Below are 12,604 nucleotides of genomic sequence, written 5' to 3' on the forward strand. Positions count from 1 at the left end.
TAATACCACAAACACCATTATCCATATATTTAGTTTATTACCCACAATCCACTCATAATCAAAGCATACATAAGCTCCTTTTCTCTAACTTTGATCAAGTTTGGTTCTTCAGAAAAAAAAAATACACTTTGAGAAATAACTACTGTGCTTTACAACTACATCACAGAGAAATAAATAGCAGGCAGTGTTTTGAACAAGGTTTCAAATAAATTTCACATGAAATAAATTCTGGCTTAATAAAATAAAGGTTGATTGCAGGCTAAGGAGGTAGATAACAGAGCTAAGAAACTTAAATGTTTGTAATATCCAAATTTAGGTCCTTAATGGGAACACTGCATCATTTGAGTAAAGGTTCTGCATTTGATTTGATTTTGAGTAACTGGATTTACAAATCGGAGGCAGGTCCATGTTCAGATTAGAAGGGTTCACAACCTAGTGATGTGTACTATGGCACAGTTCTGATGGATGGCTAAGTGTGACTGGGAAGATAAACTGTATGTCCTCACACTGAATATTAAACCTTCTTGAATGGGCAATATCTTTGACCACAGAGATTCAGCACCCACGTCAGAGCTGGACCACAGAACGATTTACAAAGGTGATTGGAAAGGGCTGTTTGAGCAGTGTCCAAAGCCTGAAGGAGCTGATTAATTCTTACTATGTTTGTACTCAACTACACAACCAAAGCACCATATAGCTAGCAAAAGGAAATTCAAAAACCGAAATTCAGACCTCATCAAGTATCTAATGCAACTGGTATATGTAAAGACAAAACAATCAGTCCTTTGCAGTTACGCCAAGAGGAACGACAATTCATGTTGTTGATGACAGCTCAAGCTGCCAGTGAATAAAGCACATCAAGGGAAAAGAGATGGAAGCAGGCATCCTCCAATCTTCATGTCAAAATGGGCTCCAATTATGTAGATTTCACTCCAACCAATATCACTGGGATGAGGTAAGAAACATTAGGAAAGATTTTCTGCTCCATGTTCTTCAGGAGATCAGACATGATCTGAATGAATATTCCAATTTGGAAGTATTTCTTTGGCACTGTTGCTAGATAAGGTAAGATACTGTACTAAAAGCCCACATTATCTGGGCTTCCTCTGCTTTTCTGCTCAACCAATCACGGTGATAGTCTAAAAAAAATACAGTAGAGAATCCTCTGTCCCAAAAGGAATCCTCCTTATCTTTTTTAATTAAAGGAGGCAGGAAAAGAAATTTTTTTCTCCAAATTCAAGGATAGGCTTATGAAGTCAATATCAAGGCTGTACATCAAGAAGGTAAATAGCAAATATTTATCCAAAGAGCGTCACATCCTTCCTTCTGAAGGAACATCCAGATATTTAGAAACAATAATTGAAAATCCACACTCCAAGAGTCAAAACTGTACAGTGCTACAACTCTGCCTTGATGTTAGCATGGTGCCTGCCAGCAATATTCCTTGAGTCATTTGACATGGTTTTTACACATACAAGGTCCTCTGCACACAGACTGAGTTGCATCAGTTGCATCATACAACTTGGCTATCCTTTCCATTTCCTGACTGTGGTTATGACTTGCAGATTGAGCCACGGTGCTGTACAATCATGTGCTCCAGACAGCTTAGCCTCAGTTAACTCCCATTTCACAAGCAAGTGCAAGTGGGACGAGCATCCGTTTTGTATTCTGCAACGGATTAACCATTATGACCATGAGAGGCAAGGATTAGCAAAATATATCCATTTCCTTAGATTCTCTTCTATCTTTTGCCCCTAGCATTTCCTTTTCTTTTGCAGCTGCATAACAGCAATAGCTACAGATAGCTCAGTGGCATGAAGCACAATCTCTTTCTAACTACTCATCTCTCCCACACTGTCTCATTCAGGGAGCATCCTTCTCTTTATCAAGTTAAAAACCAGACACCAGTACTTCCCCCCCCCCCCCCCCCCCCCTTCTTTCTATTAAAGCTCAGACTGACAGTAGAAGGATTAAATTGAACTTGCAGCCTTTAGGTGATTTCAGATAAAGAGATAAGGAGGATATTATTCATTTCAAGAACTTTTATTTATTTATTCACCTACTTATTCTAGGCACCCACTTTGAATTTTAACCAAATGATTGAGTCTCAAAGCTGTACGACAGAACAAATTCCTGAAAGGTCTCTCTGGCCCAGTTCACTTTTATAGCATTATTTACAGATGTGAATGTAAAGGTTAATGTTGAACATACAATAAAGAGTTTTCTAGGATGCATTAAAACTGAATATATATGTACACTTTCTGCTCACCTCCCTTCACAGGAGAAGAGGTGCTTTTAGAAGAGGCAACAAATTTAGTGGCAAGTACAGCAGATTTCAATAGAGATTAATTTGTCCTAACGCTGAATACTAAGCTGTGGAAAGAAATGAGGTTTGTTTGGTGCCAAGATTTTCCCTTTTTAAAGCGCTGCTCTCGCTCTTTAGTGACAAGTAATCTCTGGCATTTCCACCTCCCAGAGAGCTCCAACACATTAGTTTAAGGGGGATGGACTTCAGTGTACCATGAGGGTATACTGTGAGGGTATGCCCTTTCTGTAACTCCCTTGTGTTATTTGACCTACTCTGATAAATGAAAAATTAAGACCATTATGGGTCTTCATGTTTGTATGGGCTGATCTTGTGCCTTGACACAGCTGAAGAGTGGTGTGCAGAGGACTTGACTAAGGAGCAATTCAGAAGCAGGATGCAAACCAGAAGGATGAAGTCCTGACTCAAGGTAAGGGTGACAAAATTCATTTTTTAACATGAAAATACACTCAGAATCCCACATCTACTACAGAGGCACCTCAGTAAACACAGTCAGAGCACTCAGCCAATCCCAGCAACCTCTGCACCTATTTGAGCAGACAGGTTCCAGGAGCCTCCTGAAAGCTGAGGTGCTTTTGAAAACAAACAATGTTCAAATTCCCTACTGAGCCCATCTGAATGATGCTTATGAATCTAATCTACCTTTGCAGCAGGCAACAGGGGTTTTTACTAGGCATGACCCTAGAATTTCTGCTTGTCCACAGACTGGCATGCGACAGTGCCACAGGGCAGATGGGATACAGGAAGGTGAAGGGGCCAGCATTGCATGTCAAAAAAATATGCCTTTTAATGTGCTTTCAGGCCTGATGAAGCACCTAAAGTATTACCCTGTAAGTATCAGCCTGGTCACACTAGCAGGATCCAAGAGTAGCTCTGCTTTCACACCTGGCTTTGAGGTCACCCCAGCTCAGCAGCAGAGGCACAGACTTTGAAAATGGGTACCGAGCACTGGGGAAAATCTGCCTATGCTCAGGAGCCTAGCTAGACCTACTATTAAAAAAAAGACTGTACATCAAGAAGGTAAATAGCAAATATTTTTCCAAACAGCATCACAATGCTCCACACTCAAGGATCATAGTACCAGACCTATCACATCCACCAACACAGTCCTGTGTTTTACCAAGAACACACAATCTGTGCGAGGAAAGACCTTGGCACCCCAAGGTATACACAACTTTATTTCACCACAGGCCAGAACCTTAACTCATGCTTGTCTTGCTCAGCACAACTCTGAATCATGAGGATATTACATATCACAGGCAGAATTCTTCTTCTTCAAACTCTAAGAACACTTGCAACATTTCATTTAACATCAGCATTGTTTCCGAGATAAGCAGCAAGCCCCTTAAAGAGGGAGTTTTATCCCTGGTGTCAGATTCTATGCCATGAACATGTGCAACATGCCAGAAACACAGTCAGAACTACAGAGCTGGAAAGGAAGGAGTTATACACACACATGCATGCACACAGCCTTGCATATGAAAAATGTCTCCATGCTGTTGCAATCCTCCACTACAAACTCTCTGGGTGACACATCCTGCTGGCTTGCTCAGATGATCTTGTTTCGCACTGGGGTAATCTGTTTTCGGCTTTTCATTTATTTTCCCAATGAGAGCTAGCAAAAAATACAAAAGGATGCTTTTGCTCAAGAAGTCAAGCTTCTCAGAACTGGAGCAGCGTGAGAAACTGGCCTGCTTAAACTCCACTTACGGAGAGAGGGGAGAAGCATGAGCAATGAAGGAAAAACATGGAAACCACAGGAAGATATTCAACCCCCTGATGTTAGTCACCCATATCCAAGCTAGTCACCAAGGCTTATTTTTAGACAGGCAAGAAACAGGCTCAAAACAGTCACTTCTAAAGCACAATTCCCATACTAAGATACACTTCTAAAATTGCTTATTATTCATGCCTTAAAAGCCTCCATTTCTCTCCATAGACACTAAGAGAAGTCCCCAGTGACTAGTGCAGAAGGAGATAACCCCACCACAGACAGATGATTTAGTTGAGATGGATCTCATGCTAGGTTCCTTGTTCCCAGGTTGACCTGCTTGGTCTTCATGGGGGAAATAGGCAGAAGACTGAACGTTCAGCACAAGCTGAAGAAAGGCCAAACGTACATTAGCCTGGATACACTTTACCACAGGAAGAGGCACACTGAAGATGTCATGTATAGATTGAGAAGCAATAGGCAACAGACTAAAGAAATTCAGAGAGCTTTGATATTTATAGACTTTCTTGCTCAGGCACAGAATAATTAGGGTATCAAGAACATACATAAAAAGCTTATATCCAAATAAAATCAAATACTCTTTGTTGCTATGAAATAGGGTCTATTGGCCTGAGCAAACATGTGGAGAGAATCTCAGTAGTTTCCTGTCTGCCAGCCAACCCTGGAGTGAATTTGGAGCTTGCAAATAATGGTGTCAGAGTGAGGAAGAAAAGCTGGACTATACATACTTAAAGGAACAATTCATTTATTACACACAAAATTATACTTCCCCCAGACAATACATCCAGCTGATGACAGAAAGATGTATTCATATTAATCCAGCAGGGTGAGAGTCAGCCTCATGGTAATTACTGGGCCGCAGCTGACACATGGTAACAGGATGGAAGAGGAGGGACAGATTAGCCTGAACTGCCATGTCCTCAGAAGAGCACAATCCCAGGCAGTAGCTTGAATTGCTTACATGAAAAGATGGCTCTGATCCCAGAAAATCACAAAAGCAAACCAACACCTTCTCAGCCAGAGCTAGTGGGAGAAATCTACAAGATGTGTGGAGGATTCCTGCCAAAAAATTAAACTGGGACAGAAGAAAAAAAAAATTAGGTCAACATTTCTGTAGGAAATTGGACTGCGTGCAAGCGGTCTGCAAAGAGTAACTCAGAATAGCAAGTCTGTTGCAGGGTCTTAAATTTTCTCTACAGAGGGAAAATGACCATGATCACTGGAAAAAAATTAGAGGCTCAGAAGCTGAGAAAAAGTTGTAAACCACTCAGAAAATTACAAGGTGTGTCTTTTCTCTACACTTCTGTGTTACAGATGAAATTGCAAAAGGAGAAGAAGGTGCCATAATTAACGTGTCAGAAAATTTGTTCCTAGAAGGAAAATGAATTGGAGGAAAAACTCACAATACTTTTCAGCCTTGAAAGTACAGAACAGAGAAGCCATGTCTCACAACTGCCAGAGATAACCCATCACATGGAAGAAGAGAGCCATATGCAATAAATTCAAACTCCAGTGAAAATGTTTCAGGAGATGACAACACCAACAATTTTTCTAAAGGCACACTGAGCAGCTGAGTACTGCCGGAGAAACATTTTGCAAGATCTTGGAAAAATATTCTGTATAGAATAAATGGATGGTCCTTACTTCACCCACTCCAAAGAAAGACCTTTTTTCCACACCTAAAATTAGACATAGGAAGGATTTAATAAGGTTGCCCTGACTTAGCAAAAAAAAAAAAAAAAAACAAACCCAAAACAAACCCAAAACCAAAAAAATCCACCAAACCAAAAGAGTCTGCACCATTGGAGGTAACTGCTCCAGAAAGTGAAAGGATATAAGTAATAATTGCATTTCTCCCTGTTATATTTCTTTCATTTAACTCTAAAATAACTCCTACCCCTACTCAACAACTGTGAGACTACTCCTGACAGTCAGATCCATCTAGTCACCACACTCTCCACTTGTTGAATTAAGCACAGAAATTCCAAGCTGCCAAAGTATTCCTTTTTTTCTGTTTTATTATTTCATCATTTCAAAATGGTGTCTTTTTCCTTCAGCTCCAGCTGAATCCCTGAGACACTATGTCCCTACAACTCCTCGTTCATACAAATAGTAATCAGATCCCCAAATCCCCAAGGAATTAAAGTTGGGATAATAAACTCCCAAATAGCCAAGACTGACCCAAAGATGTCCAACCAATATCCACAACACACAAGCCATTTCCCCTTATTAATTTTTCCATTTGAGATGTCATAAAATTGTGGTTTTTCTCCTTCTCGTAGCCCCACATGCTAAACCCATTTGTGGAGAGCTAAACCCATTTGCGGAGACCCCCTACAACAATCCTGGAGCCATCAGTTGCCCTCAGACACTGGCATGGTGTGCCTTTGGGAGCAGAGCAGACTGTGAAGCCTCACCAGAGCACAGCAATAGAAGACAGACAACAGAATCGAGAAGAATTGGATAAGAAAATAGACAAGATAAATTTGGTGTAGCCATGAAGGCAGCAGTTGGTACTACAGAAACACACCCTACTTCTATATCACGTCTTCCATCTTACCTTTCTCACCTATCTTCCATCCCTCCTCCTTTTAGGACAGCTGGATACCTCTCCCTTTCACAGCACCAGGATAACATTTAAGCTGTGGGGTCTATGCAGCCCCCTTTCTCAGGTTCTCGTGTAAGGCAGGACATGTTACTTACAGCATAATAGGGACAGGACTCAGGTCTAACATGGTTCAGTTGTGTGGCTGAAACCAGGTCAGGAGCAACTCTTACCATGGAATGAGCTTTATTACTCACAGTAGAAAAGGCTGCATTCAAGGAAAAATTCAGGGCCTCCCTCTGACTCCTCTGGTTCCACCATTCCCCTCAGTCTGGGCCTTAGCAAGACACCTCTGGAGTGTTAAGCAGTTACCATCAGGGGACACAAAGGCTAATGTCACCTTCAAGCTGATGACCAACTCAAGAACAATGATATCATCTGTGCTTTTTCCTTCTACCTCCTCCCAAGGAAATACCTGTCCTTGCCACCTTGTTTTGCTACGGCTTCAGAGGAACGAAGATCTGAAGCTTGGAAGTGCTTCTGGACCTTTAGAGAAGGGAAAGAGCTTCTTGCTCTCTTCTCTTGCCACTAGCTGCTGGAAATCACAATTCAGGTAAGGCGTCCTTGACAGCTCCACACTAAAGAACCTAAAAATAAATCCTGCTTCCTGAGCCGAAAGATTTGTGTAACAGCTGGTGGAGCTGAGCTTAGGAGAAAGAAGTCTACCAGCACCATATTTATGGGCTTTGTTTACACAGAGTTGTAAAAACTAGTAATTGTAATGAAAACAAATAGACCAGTTTATCTTTCTGCTTTGATTTTTTTTCCAGGTGATTAAAGGCTACATCAAGAGACCTCATTACAGCCCAAGGTTGTTCTCTAGCATGGTACAGCCAAATTGTCTCAGGCACGGACAGAGAATGTGTCCACAGACTGCTACATGTCTCACCAGAGCTGCTCATTTCCCTACAGATGTTGTACAGTAGAAGGGGCACTGGAAACAGACTATTTTGATGAGAAACTGCTCTAGACGGAAATTTAGTATTAAATGCATTTCCATCATCTGTCTCACATGGGTGCCGGGGAGGAAGGTATCAGAAGCTGTGAAGTTCTCTTTGCACTTTAAAATCCAATGCTGAAACATTTCACATGTTGACTGGCAAAAGTAGGTCTTCAAACAAAAGAAACTCAGACTCCACCTCACTATTATAGGAAACTGGTCAGGGACCTTCTGAACAAAGCCCAAACGCTTTGGAAATGTTTGACTTCATGCTGTAATTGTATAGCTCAACCCAGGCCTGGCTTATAACCAGGTAGGTTAAGACAATGCACTGATGTCATGTTTCATGGTTTTACAGTTAAAAAAAAAAAAAACACTTTCACCTAATGGGTCCACTCACAGCAGTGCAGCTTGCTTAAACCTGACGCTCAAAGCAAGACTTGCCTCTCTGCTTCTCCACTTCATCTCCAAGGAAAAAGAGGAAACTGGTGAAAGAAAAGTCCACTCAAAACCCTTCACATTTAAATTTCTCTTAAGCCTAATTGGTACTGAGCATACTCAGACAAAAATTTGCCATTTCTGCTGAAAGCACAGCATATCTTTTACTTTTCTACCGTGTGACTGGTTTGTAGTGGAACAAGAAGTCCAGATACAGCTGCAACAGAAGCAGTGACATAAATGAGTATCACTAAAGAAGTTAAGGCATGTTTCAGTCCTGGGTGAAAGACAGCCTCCCTCTTTCCTACTTTCTCCCCACCCCTAAAAATGGTGGAGTGGCTCAGAACCAAGATGAAAAGTATTACTTTCAGATTTTTTTTCTTAAACTGGAAATCTGAGGGAAAGCCATGTTCACTTTGGTCAGTCAAAACACATTTCAATCATTTCTAAATAATTTAGCTTTAGCAACTTGCAAAAGATACTTAAACAGGAATGCCATTTTGAGGGGAGGCTAACTTTTTTGATTGTTTGAATCAGTTCTAGAGTCTGGCTAAAGTTGAGCAATATGTTGCCACTGACCCCCTTCTGATGAGTGTTGTGTTAACAAGCCTTATTGAAAACTAAAGACATAAAGGTGAAAAAAAAAACAGAAACCAAAAAACCCTACTTCCAGAGTCTGAGAACAGATTGAGACATAACTGACAAGGCAAGCAATGTGCCATGCAGAGAGACAGTTTCCCACATCAGTGATGCAGAGCAGAGATTGGACAGACAGCAGACACAGAAAGGGGCAGAGATGCAGAACAGGGAAGGGAGGGACAATACAGGGACTGTGAAGAGATCAGAATAAGATGGAGGTAACAGAGCTGCCTCCTGCTACCAGGATCTACAAGGCGCACCAGGAGATATCTACAGTATTTCTTCCATGGGCATCCAATAGGCTCAGCCAGAGGCAGAGGATGGTTGCAGGCTGCTCCTGTTCTCCCCAGCTGCCACTTCACTCCCTTTTTCCCTAGGATCAGCTCTTCAACAGTGACAAAAGACTGAATCAGCTCTAATGGCTGCTGACTTTTCTCCCTCCAAGCCAGGCTGGTCCCTTTGCCCAGCTTCTTCTCAGCTTAAAAATCATTAGGCAGGTTTTGGTTCGAGGTCTGTGCTAACTGGATCCACCAACCATGTGGATGTAGCCAACGGGGCCTTGCAGGTCAGCCTGTGCTGAGGAGCTCTGTGCCCTCCCAGGCCAAGAGGAAATTTGTTTGCTCCTGGAGGCTCCACAATGCAACCCTTCAGAAGCTCCTCCTTACGCTCCGTCAATGCTTATACTCCAAAAGTTTAACAATAAGGGGAAATAAATGGGAACCACATGTCTAATGGGAAGATTTTTCATTCAAATGCACTTTATTGTGTGATATACACCTTTAATTACAGTGCAAGTGTCTGGGTACATTCGTTGCTATTACAGACCAATCTTTCATGTTTATTGAGCGTGCAACTACAACGGGCAAAGCAGGAGAGGCTCAGACATTAGCCAGAGTGGGACATAAAGCTACAACCACATGCTTGGCTCTTCCTCTTCTTCCTTTATAAACCCCATGGCACTATCTGTAGGGTAACCTCTACATTATGCAGAGCAGGATGTAATGGAAGAGGGTTTTTTCAGACCAGTGAAAGAAAGAGATTATACATCACCAAAACACCTTCCACATTCATGTAAGATTTTGCCGAGTTGTTTATTTATGTGGAAAAAACAACATTTGTGAAAAGGTATACATGGGCATTAATGAAAAGGGTTTGAAACTGCACTCAGAACAGCATTTTATTCTGAGATGTAATTGTCGCTCATGTAAAAAATTTCACATGGCTTGAAAGAAATAAATACTAATTTGGGCTCAAGCAGAGCATGCAAAATTAAAGCAACATATTTTGCTCCAGATTAAATCGTATGTTATTTAACACACACACACACACCTGCAACCCAATTAATCTTCAGGTTTTTTTCCATTCATCAGCTTTTTCATAGGCAAGGGATGCTACTCAAGACAGCTCCCAAGTTATGTGACCCAATACCCTGCAGACACTGAGCAGACACACACCTGCAATCAATCTAGCTCACACAGGGAAAAATGCTGTAAAGCAAATCTGCTCCCACTTGGGGCCAGCCGTGGCAGAGGGTAGGTGTCCACCCTCCTCATACAGTTCCCAGCTGAAGAGCAGCAGACTTCACAGGTGCTTAAGACTTGCACCGTGCTTCTCAGTGGTGTTGTGCAACTATTTCTTCACAAAGACCCCATTCACCCTACCAGGAGACTGTGCCCCCTCAGCCTGAGGCCATGCATTCTGTCAGGGATTTATGATGCAATGAAGGAATCGCTGCAAAACGTTTACTGACCAGTAAATCACACCTTTCCTAAGAGAAGAACTCAGACAGGATCTTACCAGATTTCAAAAGCCGACAAGTAGCTCTTGTCACCCTCAGGAAAAGTGAGAAAACAACAGCACTGCACTGGCCTATTGTGCCAAGCACATTTCCTGTAAGCACCCAAAATCAGGGCGAGCAAAGGTTGAGCTATACAAAAGATCTACTTTCTGATGATTGAGGAAGCTTGTGGCTGGGCACTGAATAAATACAGGCTGCTCCAATTAATCCTGCTCTAATCCCACTCTTCTCTGCTGCCAGAGACCATTGCAGCTTCTCTGCGTGCACGCACAATAACAAAGCTGTGAAGCTGGAGGGGTTTGCTCTGCTTAGTGGCTTAGCACATCAGCCTAGCATGTTCACAAGCCAGTGCTGTGCATTCAGAGCAGCTAAACACTTTGCTCTCCATGGCAGAGGTTTCACTGAGTCTGAGGTAAAGATGCATACACCAAGAAATGCATCACAGGCACAGGTGCCAGATAACTTGGAGGGAAGTCAGGAAAAAGTAATAACAAAAGTGACCCAAGGAGAGAGATTCCAAGAGTTGAATGTGAAAAATTTCTCCAGGGTTTGTAAAAATGAAGCACAGAACTGTCTACCTGTATGTTAATGTCATAACATCAAGGAAATGGGAAGCTTTGAAGGTTGGCATGGGTAAGAAGGCAGAGACAGGCATTTCTAACCCATAGAGACCCTTCCTAGATACACCTTCTAAGACAGTTCAATACAAGCGTTGCAAATACTAATGTTTAATAATTTCCTCTCCATTTTATCACTAGTGTCTATTACTTCTCATGGCAATGTAGTCTGCAAAGCGACCAAAGGGCTATATTCTCACCTCTGCCTGTTAAGAAATTCATAAGCCAGGAAGGATGGCACAACTAGCATTTCACTGGATTTACTCTAGCTGGATTCTGCTTCTTGGGCCTTACAGCAGGCATGTATAGGTTGCCACAACACACCATGCTACCTCCAACTCTCTTGGTCATGGATATGCCCCCAATGCCATCATGAAAGGCTTCTGGGAAGCTACAGTGGATGAATGGGCACTGCTTAGGAAGTGTACAGGTCCTGTACTGGGAAGAAACCCTCTCTGGACAATTCTGGTTCCTACACACAGCCTGTGCTCTATACTGCCTGGGACCAAGGCCAGATACTGGACCAAAACGTCACAGAGAAAGGCCCACCATAGTTAATGGGAATTTTGTGTCCCCCAAAAGAGAACACAGATGCTGCCCATAGGACAACTGTGACTGTGAAATAAATGGTATGAGTAAAAAGATTATAAAAATAAGGTAGAAAACTTCAGCTTCTGACAGTGTTGAAGATGCAGCTTTAGCAAATATTATCTCCTACTCGAACACCCTAGCTCTGGTACCATCTTCTACAATTCATTCTTTTATGCCATCTTCATTACCGCACACTTGCCATATCCTGTCATATAATAAATCAAGAGAACTAAAATTTAAGATTAAATGGCCCGTACATCTTGATTCACTGGATGCCTCAAGTGCCAAAGCAAACTTGCTTCTGTGAGCTTGAACACATAATATAATAAAGAAACTCACAGTTCCTTTCAGCCTTACTCTCCTACTCCTCAGTCAGCTCTGGTCTCCACCCAGGGACTCTGCTAACTTGAAGATGTTCTCCAGTACTGCTCTTATGACACTCTTAAAATCCTGTGGGGTGATTTAATCCAGCTCTAGCTAGCCAAATTTCTCCTTGGCCAGATTCCCTGGCAATCCATGCACTGACAAGAGTCAACTATTGAAGGGGAAAGCAGAACCTGCTTACACATGCACCTATCTTTACACAGACACACGACCAAGCCAGAGATCACATGTATGAAGGGGTTTCAAATCTGAGAAACTCCAGGGGAATATCCTTTCCTTCATCCTGAACATCAAGTGGTCTCATGGAAGATGAGAGATGGTGTTCTTCCTGCACTTCACAGTGATTCAGTTCGTCCTGATCCAAATGTGCAGGGGAGACTGACAGTATCACCTATGCCCCAGCATGAAGGGCAGCATACGGATGGTTACAGGGGAACCCAAATGAACAGCATCATTGTAAATGCCAGCCACCATCAGGAACAATTTAGCTTGACAGTTGCAGCAGAAACTGTCACTGCACTGAGGCATCACTGC

The 12,604-nt window shown here is 42.2% G+C and overlaps 1 protein-coding gene across 1 annotated transcript in view; it reads right to left on the reverse strand.

The window, feature by feature from the left end:
* The window catches only part of SORCS3 (sortilin related VPS10 domain containing receptor 3), a 316,586-nt gene that overhangs the window by 113,112 nt on the left and 190,870 nt on the right, over positions 1-12,604 (reverse strand). The window lies entirely within an intron of this gene.

This window comes from Pelecanus crispus, chromosome 10, assembly GCF_030463565.1.
Source record: "Pelecanus crispus isolate bPelCri1 chromosome 10, bPelCri1.pri, whole genome shotgun sequence".
NCBI classification, from domain to species: domain Eukaryota; kingdom Metazoa; phylum Chordata; class Aves; order Pelecaniformes; family Pelecanidae; genus Pelecanus; species Pelecanus crispus.